The following is a 14,192-nucleotide window of genomic DNA, read 5'->3' as shown; positions in this document are numbered from 1 at the left end:
TTCATTGTGTTCTGTATATCAGCTTTTATACTATTATTGTACATTTAATTCTGCCTCCTTCTAACTGGAGGTGAACATGGGGATGTCAGACACTAAGTCTACAGTGATGTTAAACAACAGACGAGGGTCCGCGGGTCTGACGCAGAACTACATGTACACACATATTTCGAGCCTTCGTTGTTTATGTTAAGGATATGGCATCTTTGTTCAGTAAACTGAGATCTTGAAATATGGGGCTCCACCAAGGCTGCTACATGACGCTCAGCGAGAGGGGTCACGCACCCCGAGGCCAACAACGGGATGTTTTTCAATAAACAAAGATTTCCTGTTGTCCACCGAGGTGCCAACGGATGCTTTTATTGGAGCCAAGTTTACGTTGTGCACTAGGAGGGAACTTCCCCTCTGCTGCTCGGAGTGAAGGCGCAGCGGCCGTGAAGCTTTTTCATGTCCGAGCTGCTCGTTGGCTTCTCAAAACAAAGTCAGGCAGCCTCAGCGGGGGTCATTCTGCACGCTGACCTCTGAAACTTACTGGGTCTAGATGTAGAAATAGCTGCTGTTGTCAGGTTGCTGGGTTTTACAGCTGCTGGTCGGACACACTGACACATATTCATCTGAAAATCCGTATAAAGTCTGGTCAGGTGTTTGGGCGCCTCTCTCTGTCACCACACGGCAGTGAGGTCAGTCACAGGTCATCCAGCGGACATGATGGTCCCATCTGATCTTGGTGATCCAGTAAGTCTACATACTCGATTGTGAACCAACAGCTGGTAAACAAAGAACGTATATCACTAAGAAGTGAAAGCCAATAGTTTGTTTCATGTCAACATCAGCGTCCAGCAGCAGAGCTACACCTCCGCCATTTTGGACTGAAAGAGACAACCAGACGCCAGTAAAACGTCTACCTACAAAGAGACGTTCTAAAGTAAAACTACATTTCTATTCTATTGTCATATTTAATAGGGAATATTTCATATGGCATAGGGAAAAGATCGGGGTGGATGGTTGGGTCAAAAAACAGGACTTTCGCACAGGAGACTGGCGTTCGTGTCCCGTGAGAAACCAGAAGTCAGAGTTGATTTACTTGTCACGTAACTTCCGTACTTCAGTTGCAGCCCTTTTGGAGTTATTTTAAGTTAAGTCAACCTATTCGTGAACCTAACTAAGTAGTTTTATTTTGAAAAGACTGGAGAGGAAATTGACACGTGCTTCACGTGTTGCTGGACATTTGTAGGAAAATGCACGACAAACCCGTTGTTGAAAGTCGTGCTGAGCGTCACAAAACGTCTATGAACACGAATCAAACAGATTAAAATCTGGACTGTTTCAGGAGCTGCAGTGACACCGAGTTGTCTGTTCAGGTGTCTCGCAGCATTTACAGGTTATGTGTTATGATCACACATTAGAGATGCATAATAATGAACAATAGGAAGTTGAAAACCTGCACAATGAATGACAAGACACTAGACTTAATGTACTTTAAGGATGTTTGGCTTTATGATATTATAATCCTGTGCTTCGAGGGACGGCTGGTTCTACAAACACTACGATACATCAGATAGCTGTTTTCAGTTTGTCTGTGTATGTTGTATCTGTCCCTACAAAATAAAAACATTTGAATAAGTACTGATGCACTGGCACATATCAGGTCTGCTGTGATATGATTAGAAATGATTGTCTCTGTTGACAGGATGTCATAAGATCAGAAGATGTGTAGAAGTGGACGGCCTGTTCCAGATATACGGTAAAGCCATTCATGCTCAGGGATGCGTTCATTGCTTGTGGGCGGCTCACTGCCGCGTTGTGGCGGAACTGATTTCCCCAGACTTTAGTTGTTCAGGCAGAAGACTGAAAAAAACGTTCCCATCCACATAATAAAATAAAATAAAATGCCTCCTTAATAATAATAAAGATAATAATGAACAAATGCCTCCTTAATAATAATAAAGATAATAATGAATAAATGCCTCCTTAATAATAATAAAGATAATAATGAATAAATGCCTCCTTAATAATAATAAAGATAATAATGAATAAATGCGTCATTAATAATAATAAAGATAATAATGAATAAATGCCTCTACATAACAAACAATTAAGGAAACTGAAATATTGGTTTTATTTTTCCTTTTACCCTCCTTTAAAGTTTACCAAATAAAATACACTAAAAGAAATGGGTATAAAGGGTTTCATTGAAAATCAACAAATGAATAGAATAACAAAATAAAGCCTGCAGGCGTTGGGCTATCGCTAGGCTACCGCTAGGCTATCGTGAGGCTATCGCTAGGCTACCGCTAGGCTATCGTGAGGCTATCGCTAGGCTATCGCTAGGCTATCGCGAGGCTATCGCTAGGCTATCGCTAGGCTATCGCTAGGCTATCGCGAGGCTATCGCTAGGCTATCGCGAGGCTATCGCGAGGCTATCGCTAGGCTATCGCGAGGATATCGCGAGGCTATCGCGAGGCTATCGCTAGGCTATCGCGAGGCTATCGCTAGGCTATCGCGAGGCTATCGCTAGGCTATCGCGAGGCTATCGCGAGGCTATCGCTAGGCTATCGCGAGGCTATCGCGAGGCTATCGCGAGGCTATCGCTAGGCTATCGCGAGGCTATCGCGAGGCTATCGCTAGGCTATCGCTAGGCTATCGTGAGGCTATTGCTAGGCTATCGCGAGGCTATCGCGAGGCTATCGCTAGGCTATCGCGAGGCTATCGCGAGGCTATCGCGAGGCTATCGCTAGGCTATCGCTAGGCTATCGCTAGGCTATCGCGAGGCTATTGCTAGGCTATCGTGAGGCTATTGCTAGGCTATCGCGAGGCTATCGCGAGGCTATCGCTAGGCTATCGCGAGGCTATCGCGAGGCTATCGCTAGGCTATCGCGAGGCTATCGCGAGGCTATCGTGAGGCTATCGCTAGGCTATCGCTAAGCTATCGTGAGGCAAGCCAGATTCTTGCACGAATAGCCCCTAACCGTCCTGGTAGTGTCCGTGCAGGTAACCTAACTGATTGGTATTTATGTTGTTTCCCAACTAGGAGAGTCAACACTCTAAATGAACAGAACACAAAGAGCACAGAGTCTCAGACAGGCCTGAAACAGAGCAGAGGTTCTGGTTTGGCTGAACACATGTTGCATGTAGTGAAGGAGAGATCAGAATGACCCTGGGGGGGCAGTTTCCCTCCTCTTTTAAGCCCTACAGAAAGGGCGTCGTTACACCCTGACTGGCCAAGAGGGGAACCACCAAGCTGCTCTCAACTACCATTTAAGAGCCAGTCCCCCCCCCCCCCTGCAACAGGTGAACTGAATAACCTCTAATCACTCAGCAGGTCAACCAAAAACACACCAGGGAAAAGGTAAATGACAGCCAGCACCAGAGAATTGGCAGCTGCCACAGAGTTGCATTCACTCGTTAAATGTTTCTGTCCATCTTGCAAAGCGTTCAGTCCTGCAGCAACTTCCTCGTATTGACATGTCTTTGATTTATGACTAAATATAACCAGCGAATGCACCACAAGGGAAACACTCATACAGCCGATGTCTGGAAAAAAAAGGCTTCAAACATCCTTAAATATTTCTTGAAGCTGTTTACCTGTTACCAACAATAGATCTGCGATATCTGTGACCCCGCGCTGCACCGTGCACTTGTTTTTATTTGTAATAAGTTCCAAGAATTTGTGCAACAGAACAGGAAGAACATTAAGTGAAGTTGGCATCAGCTGAATGTTAAGTTTGGCAGTGTGTCTTCTGAGTCATATGTATATCTGAGAGTATTATCAGACATCCTTTCATATAGTGGATTGAAGGCGGATGTTGAATCGCTGTTTTCCAGGTATCCCAGGCGGGGATTACCATCTCCGACCGAGGAGGGCAGGTAGGAACGAGGGCCAAGCTCTCGGAGGTTTCCCTCCATCGAGCCGTCGAAGGTGGAACGGTCCTCGGTATCACAATGCAATCCCTGGGAAGCACTCCCCTGCTTCCTCTCATTAACACAGCTCTGCAATGGAAAATCCATCTGGCTCTATTCGCTGTTTGTTTTCGGAAGCTGGCCGTGCCCTGTCTTTGTTCACACTGTCATGCACTTTTCATGGTTCCACTCTTTTCTGTTTGTTTGCTTCTCATGAAGTGCTCCGTGTACGTATAAAAGTACTCAATCAAGAGACTGTTGTGGCTGAGAGGGGTCAGTTCTGAGCTCTGGGGCTTGTTTAGTCTAGACCGGGTCGCTCCACTGGTTCTTTCCTCCAATACATCTCCAGTATGCCCATAACTCAGATATGGGACTCATATGCTCAATGAAATACTGGGCTCATATTGACCATTTTACAGATATCAGCCAGACAGCGCTGTCCACCTCCAGTAGATAGGGAGCATTAGTGCCAATAAAAAGAAATCAAAACATCTGGATTCATGCTGCTTTAAAGGACAGTTCCAGTGGCTGTGCATGTCTCAAGTATATCTTTTATCACTTTCCCTGTTAAAAGGGTTATTATTTAAAGTTATTTATTAAGTTTTTCTTCATCCACTGAGAGGGTAATACAGGATGCTGTACAGATTGTAAAGAGTTATAATATAAATAAAATTGACATGACTACTGCCCACGACTTTCACACTATACACAATATACGATTTTAGATTCATTTCTAAACTTTTAAAAAGCCCAAATCAACTTGCAAAAACATATAATAAGACAGGTGACTCACTGAATAACTTCCTTTACTTACTTTACTCACTTGTCACGAGATGTGACTGTCAAACAGCATCCTTTAAATCCCTGCAACAACTGAATTAACATCGTCCTTTTTACAATATGCGTTCTTGTTTATTGATTGTCTGCTGAATTTCACTGCATATCTCTAGATTGAAAGGTATTTTATGCTTGGATGCCAGAGCATCCTTGAATGCACCACCCAGAGAGAGTTTTCAAAATGGTTTCTGTCCCCAACTTTATTGACTGATGATGAACTTTGTGTGTTTGTGTGTTATGTGTCTCATCCAAGCTGAAATATCTGCAGCTTGCCAGCACAGTTGACTGCATGCTGAAATAAATGGAAAACTAAAAAAGCTTTGGAAGTTGGTATGCTTTGGAAAATGGCTGGCAATGTGCGGTAATAGTCCTACCAGTAATGTTCTTCTTTAAAGAATCACAAGAATCCCATTATCAAACTGAGCGTCACCTTCGTCAGATGTCTAACACGTCTGATTAGCTTAATCTAGTTGGTTCTGGTTGAGGTGCGACCCCGTCAGAGAAAGGAACGGGTTGTTTATATGGTTATGTAACCACATATAAACGACCCGTCGGGGCAGGATTCAACAGAGAGAACCTCCCGTCCTCTCCCATGTCGAGTATACACTGTCTGTCAGGATGGCTGCCCACTTGAACCAAAACAATGGTGCACTTCGTCACTCCTGATGGGATATCCTGATTTATGTTATCTGAGCGTATCCATCAAGTGGATCTTTATTTAGCGATGCCTGCCGGTGCCTACTCGGGTCCAGATCGGACCGAGCAGACACGCCAACCTGTTTGTTTCGTTATCAGCAGTCACATTGAATCATCGTTCTCAGGCCTCGCCCGCAGACGGAGCGGAGGAAGTTCACCTTTGTTCAAAGCACGGACTACGATCTAAAATAAACTCTGACACTATCTTAAATCATTTATAAAATCTATCATCAAAACAAGCCTTTATTTCTTTAAATGTTGGAATGCTTGATTTGTGGGTGGATGCGTGGATATAAATATTTTGCTCAGGTCTCCGCTGGCCCGATGCCACCGACACTGTAAACATCCCAACCTGTGGACTTATTTGTTTTCCTGTGTTTAAACTATTTTGACGTCTATATAATAGTGAGAAAAAAACAGGAGGAGGCTCGGTCGTGCATGTCTGTATTTATGTGAGCACATCCCCCGGCCTCACGGACCTGGCTTCATTACAGCACGACCCTCAGTAGCAACGCCAATCATCCAACGATACGGCGATAATGAGAAGATCTCCAAGTGGTGATCGTTAGAAAAGAAGCAAACCAAGTGATTTAAAACCTTAGAAATCCATCAGTTTATAGCCAAGCTAGCGAGGGCAGAGCTGCTCTCTCTGTCGGTCGGTCGGGTCACCATCATTTTGTGACATTCGTGGTCCCCAGGCGATGACGTCTACTGACTGTGGTGAACCTCCAACCTAAAGCCTCTATATATTGACTCCACTCTTATTTCAACGCCTCCATGAGGTTGACATTTGTTGTTTTTTGAGTGAAATATCTCAACAATTGCTGAATGGATTGCCATGAAATGTACAAACATTCATGTCCCCCTCAGGATGAACTTTGGTGTCCCTCACTTGATTTGTACATAAATTCCTGCAAAACTATAATGGCGAATTCCCATCATCCTCAGCTTTGTCAAATGTTAGCGTGCTAACACTGTACCAGTCAGAGTTGTGGTATTACTGCAATGCCAAATAGAGAGTTGAGTTGAGAGCATAGACTGTATATAAGAAGTGGACATAGTCACCGTGATGTCACCCGTTGGTTTGTGGACTGCCGTACTGAAGCCTTGAACTCTGCATTTTGGCCGTCGCCATCTTGGCTTTTTGTTACCAGAAGTCCGAACACTGAATAAGACATTTTTAGAAGACCAAAATGTTAGTATATATATATATATATATACATATATATATATATATATATACATATATATATATATATATACTTTATATAGAAAACACACTGTGAAAGGGTTAAAGTTCGAAGACGAAAACGCAGACATCACCCAGACCAGATGCCGTGGTAGGGACCCGTTATTAGCCCCGCCCTAAAGCACCCCCTGCTTTCTGGTCTATCTGACTCTAAACGGGACCATCATTTACTAAATGAACAAGTAGATACTTAGTAGTAGATAGTAGTACCCTAACCCAACCCAACCATGTAAAGGGGTCCAAGAAGCTCCGGGGGAAAACAATAGAAATATAATTCACAGGGAGAAGCGGAAGCGGGTGCGCAACGGGATGCTTCATGCGACACAACCTAGATTGAATATCCTACTGCGAGGTCCAGCAGCAGTTGAGGTGGAACATGTCGTGGAATGCAAAAAAAAATAATCAAACGTGCTAGACTTCCTGTCGGGACGTTGTGAGGCGTCCCAGCCGCGGCGTCGGTTGTCGTGTACAACGACACGCTACAGAAGATGAAACGATTGATTTTCGCACAGGACGCTCATTTATCGTTCCCAATCCGAGTCGACACCCTACGACGGCCGTGTCCGGCTATAATCGGGCTGATGTTGTGTAGTCTGAACTGGGCTTTAGTATAGTCTTACAGTGTTGCTAGCATGGCTGTAGACTCTTTACTCTACATGTAACAATGCAATGATAGAATGATATTAATTCTACATTTTAGCTCACAAAGATTCATATTAGCCCAACAAAGGTTGTAGCTACAGGTAGGCTGCAGTACATGAAGGTTCCCTCTGTGATATTCGTTGTCCTTTAACTTTGCCTCCTCTTGTTGTTGTCAGAGGGCTGCAGCTTTCTACAGCTCCCACAATAACTTCACCAAAACAACAAGAGGTTAAAAATAGATGAGAGGCAACAGAAAGAGGAGAGAGTGGGGATGACAGTGCTGTCAGATCTTTTCATGGAAAACAGGGGTGGACAAGCGGACATCCTTAAAGGCAGTGTATTTGTGAGGGAAGTCCACAGCCTGTCCTAGAGGCCTCACCTTTACTCTGTTTCTGTTGTTGTTGTTGTTGTTGTAACCCCCAAACACCGGCAGGAGAAGCGGCAGGAGTTGATGTTTTGATATGTTCAGCCTCTTATTGTGCCTCTTATCGTCACTCCATAAGGAAACGTTTAAAAACAAATGAAGAAATCTATCAATCAAGAACTTCTTGTTTGAAAAGTCCCTGACTATTTCCCTGATGACATCATGTTACGGGGTTAAGGGTTGCCAGTGTGTCTGCCAGCAAACGAAGGTGATGCACCGTTTGTCCAACTATTTGTGAAGAAGCCTCCCCCGGGTTGTTTTTTGTCTCGATCTCCGTACCTGCCAGAAAATTGTCTGTTCCTACTGTTAACAACAAATTTATTGGCTCGGGCCGTTTACAAGAACGGAAACTACTTTGCATGGCAAGGAATAAGTCTGGAGCTGAACAATGGTTCCTCTTGTGAAATATGGCAACAGGGTCTCACCTCTGGCTCCTTGTGCCGTCTCCCCCGGCTTGTTTGCGTAAGCAGGTTGTGTTCTGTACCCCACCAGGAAGAGGTGTTGCAGGAAACACAAATCTGAGAGTAAACTTACAACGTTAGACCCCAAAAGAGAGTTTATCTGATCTCTCAGGGAGGTGACAGGAAGGGTAAACACCAGTGTGACCTGTGGCCCGGAGCCCACAGGGAGCCACAGATTCACTTCGCTGACTGTGATTGGACGCCGTGTTGGTGTAGGAGGTCGCGCTGACCTACGGCGTAACCTGACTATTGTGTTCAGTTCCAGCAATACCAATTATCACTAAGCTGCTGTTTGATGCACATTAAACTTTCAACTGCATTCTTCTTTCAGTCCAGATCAGATTTAAAACCTCTAAACTCCTCCAACCAAAGAGGGCTGTGATTGCAACATGAAGGTTTCAGCAGCTCCTCCTCTCACCCCTTCATGAACCCGTCCATCATTCATCATCAGAAGGTTAAAGTTGGAGCCTAATGACTCCACATCCTCTCTGCCCTCCTGCTGCTGACGCTGCGCCGTGCCACCAACTTAGACATGGGTCCATTTGACCTTTGAACCGTGAACCTCCTCATCTTGTTAACACCCGTCAGTGCATCTGTACGAGCACACGACGCTGTCTCCTGTCTGCGTTACCCAGCAGGTCATAAACACTGACTGGTGCTGATCATGGAACCAGCTGTACCACCAGTAGAGCCGGTTCCTGCCTCAACCAGATCCAGGAGGGATTTAGTGTTAGATGGAAGCTCAGTGGGGACACTCACAGGCTAGCAGAGGTAGCGACACTATACAGTACTACACTATACAGTACAATACTATACAGTACAATACTACACTATACAGTACAATACTACACTATACTATACAGTACAATACTACACTATACAGTACTACACTATACAGTACAATACTATACAGTACAATACTACACTATACAGTACAATACTATACAGTACAATACTACACTATACAGTACTACACTATACAGTACAATACTATACAGTACAATACTACACTATACAGTACAATACTACACTATACAGTACAATACTACACTATACTATACAGTACAATACTACACTATACAGTACTACACTATATAGTACAATACTATACAGTACAATACTACACTATACAGTACAATACTATACAGTACAATACTACACTATACAGTACAATACTACACTATACAGTACAATACTATACAGTACAATACTACACTATACAGTACAATACTACACTATACAGTACTACACTATACAGTACAATACTATACAGTACAATACTACACTATACAGTACAATACTATACAGTACAATACTACACTATACAGTACTACACTATACAGTACAATACTATACAGTACAATACTACACTATACTATACAGTACAATACTACACTATACTATACAGTACAATACTACACTATACAGTACAATACTACACTATACCATACAGTACAATACTACACTATACAGTACAATACTACACTATACAGTACAATACTACACTATACAGTACAGTACTACACTATACAGTACAATACTACACTATACCATACAGTACAATACTACACTATACAGTACAGTACTACACTATACAGTACAATACTACACTATACCATACAGTACAATACTACACTATACAGTACAATACTACACTATACAGTACAATACTACACTATACAGTACAGTACTACACTATACAGTACAATACTACACTATACCATACAGTACAATACTACACTATACAGTACAATACTACACTATACTATACAGTACAATACTACACTATACTATACAGTACAATACTACACTATACAATACTACACTATACAGTACAATACTATACAGTACAATACTACACTATACAGTACAGTACTACACTATACAGTACAATACTACACTATACAGTACAATACTACACGATACAGTACAATACTAAACTATACAGTACAATACTATACTATACAGTACAATACTATACTATACAGTACAATACTATACTATGCAGTACAATACTACACTATACAGTACTACACTATACAGTACAATACTATACTATACAGTGCAATACTACACTATACAGTACAATACTACACTATACAGTACTACACTATACAGTACAATACTATACTATACAGTGCAATACTACACTATACAGTACAATACTACACTATACAGTACAATACTATACTATACAGTACAATACTACACTATACAGTACTACACTATACAGTACAATACTATACTATACAGTACAATACTATACTATACAGTGCAATACTATACTATACAGTACTACACTATACAGTACAATACTATACTATACAGTACAATACTATACTATACAGTGCAATACTACACTATACAGTACAATACTACACTATACAGTACAATACTACACTATACAGTACAATACTACACTATACAGTACAATACTACACTATACTACCAAATTACACCCAAAAAATGAACCCATCTTGATGAATGCAAAGTTTATTTGAAGATTATTTTAGGCATATAATCAAATGTTTGTATGTATGACGTGATCCATAATGATCACTAGTAGGTGCTTCTTCTTATTTGAGTACATTTTCACTGATCCAGACAGCAGTTACACATCGCCGCCCTCTGGTGGCGTCTGTTTGGCATTACAAGACCAAACTGGCTTCATCAAACTTAGAACTAAGTTTATTTGACTGCATTTGATTTAAGGCCAATAAATACAATAGAACATTTAAAAAAACACAATAAAAAAATAGAATTAAATGAGATACATAATTTTGATCAAATAAATAAAAATATGCAAATGTGTGCAGTTACAGTTCAGTAATAAGTTTTAAGTTGCCCCACATTCAATAACCTGATTAGCTTCTCCTTGATTGCTCTTACTTGTGTTCATCACTCATAAACCTGATGACTTTCTCCTTTTACAGCATTAATGGACTTCAAGGGTTTAGTTTGTTTACTACTAACGAGGTTATAGACCTACGATGTGTCTTCTGACCACTTCTAAAGGTCAAAGTGTTCCACAGTCACAGTATCAACGCTGTACAGAGAGGAAACCATCAGCTTTATGAACCATAACCATATTCTTTCCTTACTGGTGATGGCTTCGGTCCCTAGTCTTTGTCCAGACTTGTTTCTTTATCACAGTACCGTCTAGTTTGTCTCTCAGAATTTCCATACGTCACATTTTGATGCAAATGGTAATCAAACTGAGAAGGTCACAGAGCCCTCTGACATCCGGAGTTTGTTTGATTGGCAAAGTTGTTAAAATCATGCAGGTTAAAAAAGTAATATTCCTTGACTAGTTACTTAGTGGCCAAATGATGAAATTGTGTTGAGATGGATTATTTGATAACTCCTGAACGCTGCTGTTTCTATTCTTACATGGACCATTAGTTCTGGTCAGGAACGAATCTAGAAGCTTGATTTACTGTAGTTCTATTTCCTTTTATTTTCTACCATGATCCAAATGTGCCTCTAGGGCTATTCAGCTGATGTCATCTGCTTGAGTTACAATTCGATAGCCTAGATACTATAGATACCTATATACAGTAGGCTAGAGGTATATACAGTAGGCTAGATATATACAGTAGGCTAGATATATACAGTAGGCTAGATATATACAGTAGGCTAGAGGTATATACAGTAGGCTAGAGGTATATACAGTAGGCTAGATATATACAGTAGGCTAGAGGTATATACAGTAGGCTAGATATATACAGTAGGCTAGATACATAGAGTAGGCTAGATATATACAGTAGACTAGATATATACAGTAGGCTAGATATATACAGTAGGCTAGAGGTATATACAGTAGGCTAGAGATATACAGTAGGCTAGATACATAGAGTAGGCTAGATATATACAGTAGGCTAGATATATATAGTGGGCTAGATATATACAGTAGGCTAGATATATATAGTGGGCTAGATATATACAGTAGGCTAGATATATACAGTAGGCTAGATACATAGAGTAGGCTAGATATATACAGTAGGCTAGATATATACAGTAGGCTAGATATATATAGTGGGCTAGATATATACAGTAGGCTAGATATATACAGTATGCTAGATACATAGAGTAGGCTAGATATATACAGTAGGCTAGATATATACAGTAGGCTAGATACATAGAGTAGGCTAGATATATATAGTGGGCTAGATATATACAGTAGACTAGATATATACAGTAGGCTAGATACATAGAGTAGGCTAGATATATATAGTGGGCTAGATATATACAGTAGGCTAGAGGTATATACAGAAGGCTAGAGGTATATACAGTAGGCTAGAGGTATATACAGTAGGCTAGATAATTACAGTAGGCTAGAGGTATATACAGTAGGCCAGAGGTATATACAGTAGGCTAGAGGTATATACAGTAGGCTAGATATATACAGTAGGCTAGAGGTATATACAGAAGGCTAGAGGTATATACAGTAGGCTAGATACATTGAGTAGGCTAGATATATACAGAAGGCTAGATATATAGAGTAGGCTAGATATATACAGTAGGCTAGATATATACAGTAGGCTAGATATATATAGTGGGCTAGATATATACAGTAGGCTAGAGGTATATACAGTAGGCTAGATATATACAGTAGGCTAGATATATACAGTAGGCTAGAGGTATATACAGTAGGCTAGAGGTATATACAGTAGGCCAGAGGTATATACAGTAGGCTAGAGGTATATACAGAAGGCTAGAGGTATATACAGTAGGCTAGAGGTATATACAGAAGGCTAGAGGTATATACAGTAGGCCAGATGTATATACAGTAGGCTAGAGGTATATACAGTAGGCTAGATACATAGAGTAGGCTAGATATATATAGTGGGCCAGAGGTATATACAGTAGGCTAGAGGTATATACAGAAGGCTAGAGGTATATACAGTAGGCTAGAGGTATATACAGAAGGCTAGAGGTATATACAGTAGGCTAGAGGTATATACAGAAGGCTAGAGGTATATACAGTAGGCCAGAGGTATATACAGAAGGCTAGAGGTATATACAGTAGGCTAGAGGTATATACAGTAGGCCAGAGGTATATACAGAAGGCTAGAGGTATATACAGAAGGCCAGAGGTATATACAGTAGGCTAGAGGTATATACAGTAGGCCAGAGGTATATACAGAAGGCTAGAGGTATATACAGAAGGCCAGAGGTATATACAGTAGGCCAGAGGTATATACAGTAGGCTAGAGGTATATACAGAAGGCTAGAGGTATATACAGAAGGCTAGAGGTATATACAGAAGGCTAGAGGTATATACAGTAGGCCAGAGGTATATACAGTAGGCTAGAGGTATATACAGTAGGCTAGAGGTATATACAGTAGGCCAGAGGTATATACAGTAGGCCAGAGGTATATACAGTAGGCTAGATATATACAGTAGGCCAGAGGTATATACAGTAGGCCAGAGGTATATACAGTAGGCTAGATATATACAGTAGGCTAGAGGTATATACAGTAGACCAGAGGTATATACAGTAGGCTAGATATATACAGTAGGCCAGAGGTATATACAGTAGGCCAGAGGTATATACAGTAGGCTAGAGGTATATACAGTAGGCTAGAGGTATATACAGTAGGCTAGATGTATATACAGTAGGCTAAAGGTATATACAGTAGGCTAGAGGTATATACAGTAGGCTAGAGGTATATACAGTAGGCCAGAGGTATATACAGTAGGCCAGAGGTATATACAGTAGGCTAGAGGTATATACAGTAGGCTAGAGGTATATACAGTAGGCCAGAGGTATATACAGTAGGCTAGATATATACAGTAGGCCAGAGGTATATACAGTAGGCCAGAGGTATATACAGTAGGCTAGATATATACAGTAGGCTAGAGGTATATACAGTAGGCCAGAGGTATATACAGTAGGCTAGATATATACAGTAGGCCAGAGGTATATACAGTAGGCCAGAGGTATATACAGTAGGCCAGAGGTATATACAGTAGGCTAGAGGT

The sequence above is a fragment of the Sebastes fasciatus genome, chromosome 16 (assembly GCF_043250625.1).
Source record: "Sebastes fasciatus isolate fSebFas1 chromosome 16, fSebFas1.pri, whole genome shotgun sequence".
In the NCBI taxonomy this organism is placed as follows: domain Eukaryota; kingdom Metazoa; phylum Chordata; class Actinopteri; order Perciformes; family Sebastidae; genus Sebastes; species Sebastes fasciatus.
The sequence above is the reverse complement of the archived record's forward strand: the minus strand, read 5'-3'. Positions refer to the sequence as shown.